We start from the raw sequence: 7,909 nt of genomic DNA, 5'->3' as shown, positions 1-7,909 counted from the left end.
CTTGAAATGAAGTCATATAACCAGAGTGAAAGCTCCAAGATTCATAGACAGACTAGGTGGAGTCTGACTTGGTGTCACTTTCATTATTTCCTTAGCCACCCTACCATGCAAGCTGTACCCATTTCAGTTTTCTTATGTTTTCTTCATAACAGCCCAAATCTGCTGCCAGTTAAACCAGGATAAATCTGGAATAGTTCTACCAAATCTATTATGTTGCCAGAGCAGTTGGCCCATTCAAGCCCTAGAGTTTTCAGTCCATTATATTTAACTGGGGGCCTGTATAAGAATGGAGAAAGAGAGGCAGCTAATGGAGTAGATTCAGTAGGCAGTCCCTGATTTGAGGTCTTTTAAGAAGACTTTTAAGAAGACTTTAACTTCATCAAATGTGAATTCTTTAACTCTCTGTCATTTGTTGCTGGGCTGTAAATTAGACATCAGGAAGCATACTGCAAATGAAATTGTATCTCAAGTGAGATAAGTGTATACTCCTCTTTGGATCTGTTAAAATTTTATGCTGACGTCTCTCAGGATGCTTAGGCCATTGGCTCTAGCTTTGTTTGTATCTGATAAATGATATGGCTGGTTCCAATAGCTTATGTCTTGATATATGGAACTAGAAGTTTCCAGTTCTGAAACATCAAAACCATCAGCTGTAGCAGAAATGGATTTGGGTTTCAAAGTCATCTTAATTTGGGTGCAGAGGATCCCCTGTTAACATCTGTTTCCAAGTACAATGCACATTTTTATTGTGATTTACATCCATGTTTTGGACTTCAGATATCCCAAAGGATTCCTTATGAAAACATCTGGATGTATATGGTGTTGACTTGTAGTCACTTGAAGGGCAAGAAGTCTTCCTGGAGAGAAAACAAAGGGGTAGTCTGTCTGTTTCTAGACTGCACAAGCAGTAAACCCACAGATCTGGGAACTCCCATGATATACCAAGTAATTATTAAGCACACGAAACAGCAGTGTCATCAAACACAAGTTTACAACCTGATGTACACATCGTGGGTGGGGAAAAAGACAGCTCAAATTAGTAACTATTAATATGGAGATCATGCCTAGAAGCAAACCCTCGTCCTGGTTCAGGATTGCATTATCTAGGGAGCTACACACAAAAGAGAAAGAATTCTCAGTAGAAATAAAACCATGCAGCTAAAATTAGGTCATGGAAGCAACAGCCATTTATTACTCAGTTATGACAATACCTGCAGGTTTCTTTTTGAAAGCAGTGTAAAGAGCTTCTGCATCTTATAAATACCACCAACTGCTGTTGAGCAGTCTCAGCTGCTGAGGGACGAGAACAAGGCATGACACAACAGTGACTCCTGCTTGACAATTTGCTCAAGCCTTAAGGAATAACAGAATAACAGAAAGGAGCTGAATGAGTTTCCTCTGAACGATAGCAGCGGTGATGAGAAGTCCTTGGAAAGGAGAGAGGAAACAATATATGCCTGGTAGTTTTACTGCTGTTCCTTTCCTTTTCATTGCTGTGTCTCTTAGTGTGCTGACAGCACTAGTTCTCAATGAATTCCCTGGTGAGCAGCTTACATAAGCGGAATTTTGAAGGTGATAGCTCTGTGTCTTTTTGACTTTTTTTCTCCTTTTTGTTTTTCCTTTTCCTTTTTTCCTTTTTCTTTTTTTCCTTCTTTCTCTGTGGGTTGACTGTAGTTCTGTCCCTGCATGATTATTCCAATAAGCCATGAAGGGGGGCTGTGAATTTGGAAAAACTCCTTTTCCTTTTCTCAGGAGGAAGGCTTTCCTTCCCTAGACCAGGCCCTGCTAATTTTCTTTCCCTCCTTAGAAAGAAAAGGAATAGCAACAATCTTATTAAAACCTTAACTTTCTGGATGAGGTGGGGAAGACTTAATCCATCTGCTTCTTGGCAGAATAATATAATATAATATAATATACCATGAGCTGTTTGCTATCTAAAGAAAAGAATAAAGTTGCAAGCAATTAAATTAATCATACTGCAGACTTAAGGCAGCTGCAAGAGTTCTGCTCATTTCATTGAGTTTACCTGTGCTTTTACTCACTGCAAGCCACTGTTACAATGAGCTCAGCAGAGATAAAGTATCTGCAGGAAAAAAGTATTGAGCAGGTAGGAGGTCTCTGGGGAGGGATGCAAGAGCACAAACTGCTGCAGAATTAGGCTCATTCCTACACCACTTAGAAATCAGTATCTCAGGGGGCAGTGCCTAATTTATTGACAACTTGTTAGTGCATTATAGATTTGTTGGATTTTTTCCCCACTCCTTTATGATTCTTTGCACATATGAAAAATTGTTGTATAGCTTATGAGTAAAAAATCTGCAGCTATTTTTATCCATTGTGCATTGGTAAGTGAATATGTCATCTGCTGTAGTGGATTATACTTCTTTTCCATATTTTTTGTAGATAAAGAAGAAGCTGAATCTTGATTAGAATTAATGAAATAAAAGCTGAGATTAATAATTTCTTAACTTTGGGGAACATGAGATAATGAATTTTTGCCATCATTGTCTGTCTCTTTTTAGATGATAATGAAGTTCTAGATCCAAATGCCTCTGGACTTTGTATGTGGGAATTTGCAAGGCATTGGAGAGAGTGAAAACAGACATTCAAATTTTGCATTTATAATAGAAGTGTGTGTTTTTATGATCACATTTTAAACCATACGTTCAATGTAAATATGATGCTATCTGCCTCTTTCTAAGAGTTTTTTTGTTTTTTTTTTTCTGTTGTATAAACACTAGTGATGACACCAGAACAATGAGCAGCAAATGAAACACAAATTGAAGGCAGGCAGTCTTCTTAAAAGTATGATTTAAAATATTAGGAAATGTCTCAAAATCATGCAGATTCATGAGAGATCTGTCTTGGGAGCAGTGCAGTATAGAAAATATGTAAGCAAACTAAGAAAGGCTGAACCTCTTTCCTTTGAATTGTTACTGTAGTTCTGTGCTCCTACATATCTTTTTGAAAGCAAATACTGACTCAGACTTCATAATCACATTAAATATGTAGTTTGATTTGATAATGTACCTCAGAAGTGCAGTACTCCACAGCCCTCTCCTTAAAAAAAAAAAAAAAAAAAGTGCTAAAATACTACTGAAAATAAATTGCTAGAATCACCTTAATTCATCAGTAATTCATACCTCTTGTTAGAGAGAGATCTTATCTCCTTGTTGGCTAAGTACTATTTTGATTAATCGAATGTTATTTAAATGTAGATTCTGGCTATGTCCAGCTCCAGTTTGCCTCTAACAGAGCTGGAGTACAAAGGTGTGATGATACTCTCTGTTAATTATCACATGAAATTAGCATGTTTATTTGAACTGTCTAGTCCAGACAAGATTATGCTGCCCCTAATTCAACTAACATGGATGCACTACTGCCAGTGTTTGCTGTTGTTGCTCTGCTAGGCTTTTTGGACAGGCTGTCAGTGTGTAGGCATATATCAGTATATATATATATATATATATATATCTCGTTATTTATATCAGCCTGTACCATATTCCAGCCTAGAAGGGGGCATTGTGCCTCCAGCCAAGAAGATGGAGCAGAGGCTGCTCACCTGATACTCCCTGTTGCAAGCAGGGACTGGAAGGTCATGGGGAGCAGAAGGAGTTTTGGCTCCCTCCATTTCCTCACTGGGCCACCCGGCTCAGTGAGCCCAGGCAGGTGTTAATGGCACCACTGCAAGGACTTAAGCTATATATTCCCTCTCCCAAGAACAAGAGAGGAACAGCGGCTGCGTTGTTACTCGTTTGTTGATCTCTAGGGACAGCATGGTTCCCAGCTTCCTCTAACTCAGGTTACAAGTAGCCCTTAACTCCTGAAAGCCAAGGAAATAGCTCAGTTTACATGTGATAAAATAAAACTTGGAAAAGAGGTTATTTTTGAAGGTGCAATGAAAGACCAGTATTTGCATTAGCTGCCCTTGATATTGCTGCTATATTTGAAGCAACAGGAATGTACTGCAGGTCTCCTAATCGTCCCAGGGCTTCCTTGCTCACCTTTTAAATGCAGAGCACCCTAGACAGTATGTGCTCTTTCTTCGACCTTGCCCTGCTCTCTGAGGCCACTAAGAAACGGGCAGACGAGCCCAGGCAGTTGGGTGACTGCAGATGTCACCTTCCACAGAACAGTGTGGAGACCCGTGTGCACCACTGTGCCCTGGCTGGTGGCAGTGGGGGAGCCAGAACGAATCAGAGGAGTGAAAGGAGCCTTGCAAGCCAGCTTTCTCAGCAAGGCACGATTGTAGGTACAAATCACTTGCGAAACAGTTCCCAGGTAAAGTTTTTCTTACTCCTACACATCCTTGCACACTCTCAGTTTAGAAGGGAAAAGCACAAATAATCATAAAAACAATGACTGAACAAAGGAATTATGGTTAGTTTCTAACACTCTTGCAATAAGAAGTATGGGTATTGGGAAGGATTAGTTTTATTTCTGTTCTGCATAAACTTTATATATTACTAGGGACAAACTTTAAGCTACAGTTTTCACTGAAGAGAGAAGTGTGGTGGGGAAGAGAAAGATGATTCATCTAATCAGGTAATGGAAATTAATTCATCTTTGCATGAGTAAAGCACTATGGGAATATTTGGTGATACTTCTACTGTTTTATTTTACTGTTTCATTTTTATGTGTTTTGCTCCATGTGAACAGGATATTTTCTAACTATGGAGCTGAAAGGGAGGAGAAAAAAAAAAAAGGTAGAGTGCAACTATTCCTACTTTGGTCCCTATTTGTGGCCTTCTGCAGCATCCATTGTTCCTGAAGCCAGGACAGTCTTGAGCTCTGAAAAGGCAGGGGGATGTGTGACTTTCTCTTGATGCACAGACATCTGCAAAGGAGGAACCAGGTAGGTTAATACGCAGACATGCACAGGCTGGGAATGGTAATGCAACTCCCGTGACTATTCCTCTACTTTCACCTCCTGTCCATGTATTTTCTGCTCACAGAAGGATGTGTAGGGTCTGGAGAGAAGCAGAATGAAAAGGTGAAGTTCCTCCTCTCAATCTCTTTTCTGCTCCCTTCACCTGAAATACAGTTCAGTACTTCACAGTCTACATATAAGGTTACAGTGTTGAAATGTCAAAGTTCTTATTTTTTAACAATAAGATTTTGGGGCTGATCATGCAGTTTTCACTGTCATTGTCTTAATTCTAATGATCAAAAGCACTAAACAGCTCATTGGAGTCCTTTGTGTGCATTCAAATAGATGGGGCCTCCACCTTTTCTCTTCCAGATAAAGTCCTATAAGGATATAATCTTTGATTAGCAAAGATTAGCAAAGCAGATCTATAGTTTTCAAGCATTTCTTTTTATAGATCTTGGAAAGATAATTCTGTCAGTAAAATAAATAAATAAATCCCCTAATATTTTGTGGAAAGGAGCAAACAACCAAGCTGTTTCCTGGAAAGGGTTGCATTTTTACAAAATTTCATAGGTCTTGTCAAGGGCTGCAAATCAGAATACATGAATACATGAATGGAACGACACTGATTTATAATTCCTCAGAGTTTGCTTGCTAGGTCAGTGTTGCCAGTGTCTTTCCATATGCAAATGTAAGGATCTGATGTTGTAAGGACATCTAAAATGCACTACCTAACCCTGTGTGAGGAACTTTTAAATATGTTTGGTGGCGAGGTTCACTAACTGTCAGTTCCTGCTTCTGCCAGACAGTTGGTGATTGCCACAGCATCTCTTGTTTAAAATTTCAAAAAGAAGAATGGGGCAACGCTAACCAGTTCCCATCAGCAATGCAGACAACTTCATCGTCATTCAGACCAGTTAGCGAGGGTTCTTGCTCCGTTTCAAGCCCGCAGCCTGCTTATGGAAAGAGCTGCTTCCTGCAATCCTTCTAGAAATAGCTTCCCCATCCTTCCTAAACTAGAGACATTTAGGTCTATAAGCTGGAAATCCTCTGCTGATATTGATATTTAGCAAACAGGGCCAATTGTCACTTCTAGGTGCTTAAGCATCCTGCATGGCCTGTTGCATCCACTGTCACTGGCTGGTTGGGAGGAGAGGAAAAAGCCCTGAAGGGGTGTTGTAAGGAAGAATGCTTTTCATCAGTCTCACTTTATGTCCACTTTCCAGTATTCTCCTGGCCTGCTGGTCTACATAAAAATTGAAGCCAAATATATCTAAGTTTAGGTGTATTTTTTTGATAGTAAGCAAGGTATTTTCCTGCAGGACGAGGATAGCAGAGACAAGGAAAATAGCCTGTTGACCCAAGCCTGCAACTGTGGATATGGTTTCAGTAGAAACCTCACTTATGAAACCACACAAAAGGCAGGTAATTGGAAACAGAATTTGGCACAAGTATCTTCAAAAGTTTTGCATGGGACTTTGAATTTGTAAATAAAAAAAGCCTGTGGTTCTGCAGTGAAACCGTGGTTCTTCCAGTAAATTTCAAGAAGGAAACAGAGACCTTATTGTTCTCTTTCTCCTCATATAGTTTTCTTTTCCCTTGTTTCTCTCTTTGATCTAAGAAAACTAAGGGGCAGCTCCTTTAGTTAAAGGGCAGTAGGCAAAGATTTGTGTGCAGGTCAATGTTTTATGCTGACAAACAAAACTAAGCCTAAAGGCTCTGATTTCGCCACATATTTATTCTATTTGAAAAAGCATGACATTTTTCACATGAACTTTTTAAAGGTTATAAAGCATCCTTTGTTTTAAGGAATACCTGGTTATTTTTCAAGAGCTTATTTCTAGGCAGACAGTACACAAAAGAAACTTTTTTCTATTGTATTCAATAGTGTTTTTATGAGCACCACACCTGTGGTAATAGCTCATATGATTATTTACGGGAATCATAGACGTCTGTTCTTAGGTAACTGGGATTTTAATAATTTCCTTAGACTGTTGTGTTGTTTCTCACTCTTACACTGTTCTCTTTTTTGCTTCTCCCCAGCTCCTTCTACTACTATTTATAAAGTGGCAGGTATGAACACAATTGTAAGCAACTGCATTTTCAGAAGAAATTATTTCTAATATTTTATTTTACAATAGTCACATGGAAAACTTCCTGACTAAAGAAAGGATCTATATTTAGATGATTCATCCTGCAAAATATGACTTGTCAAAGTTATCGGTAGCTAAACTCCTACTCACTCAGCATCTCCTAGGTGACTATGACTGCATGTACTCTAAGATATTTTAAAGTAAAATATCCCATGGGTACAATCACTGGTTGAATTATGATGATGATAGTATGGTTTAATATCTAGCACAGAGAGCTCCCAGAGACTGCTGTTTTTTTAAATAGTGTGTTTGCTAACCCAGGTCAGAGAGATTCACATGAGACGGAGTTTAAAGTACTTGTTGCAGTACTTTAAGTTAGCTTGTCTGTCTGACCGTTGCAAACATCAGTGGAACTGGATTGGCTATACGAAAAAAGAGGGAAAAAATCAGTCAAAAATAGCCCAGGCTAAACCAACAGTATTTTGAGTCTTTTGACAGCTGTTCCTACGACTGTTAAAAAAATCAAGTTCTTCCAGAAGCAGATGCAATTTGCTTTTTACAGAAGAAACAAAACTATTGCTCCACTACTAGTAGGTGGCATATGAATCTAAACAAAACAAGCAAAAGTAAAGCAAAAGACAGCAGAGATATGCATAAACATGTGAACCTGTGCATTTGATAACAAATAATGAGGTGATCCTGTGAGTGCAGGAGTGCTGGAGCGCACAGGAGGGCCGACAGCCTCTTACTGTAGATGAGACATGACTAGAGCATACGTAGCTGAGATAAGAAACGTGTTCAGACAGAAGGCCTGTTCCCACCCGCAGCCTTTGGTTTCCTTTTCCAGCATTGCCCTGCTACTCTGACTAACTCAGCTCTGGAGTAAACAAAGCAGAGGCTTGAGAGCTAGAGTAGATGAAAGGTTTGCTGCTGGAGTGGCAGAGAG

Source organism: Apteryx mantelli, chromosome 3 (genome assembly GCF_036417845.1).
Source record: "Apteryx mantelli isolate bAptMan1 chromosome 3, bAptMan1.hap1, whole genome shotgun sequence".
NCBI classification, from domain to species: Eukaryota; Metazoa; Chordata; class Aves; order Apterygiformes; family Apterygidae; genus Apteryx; species Apteryx mantelli.
The sequence above is the reverse complement of the archived record's forward strand: the minus strand, read 5'-3'. Positions refer to the sequence as shown.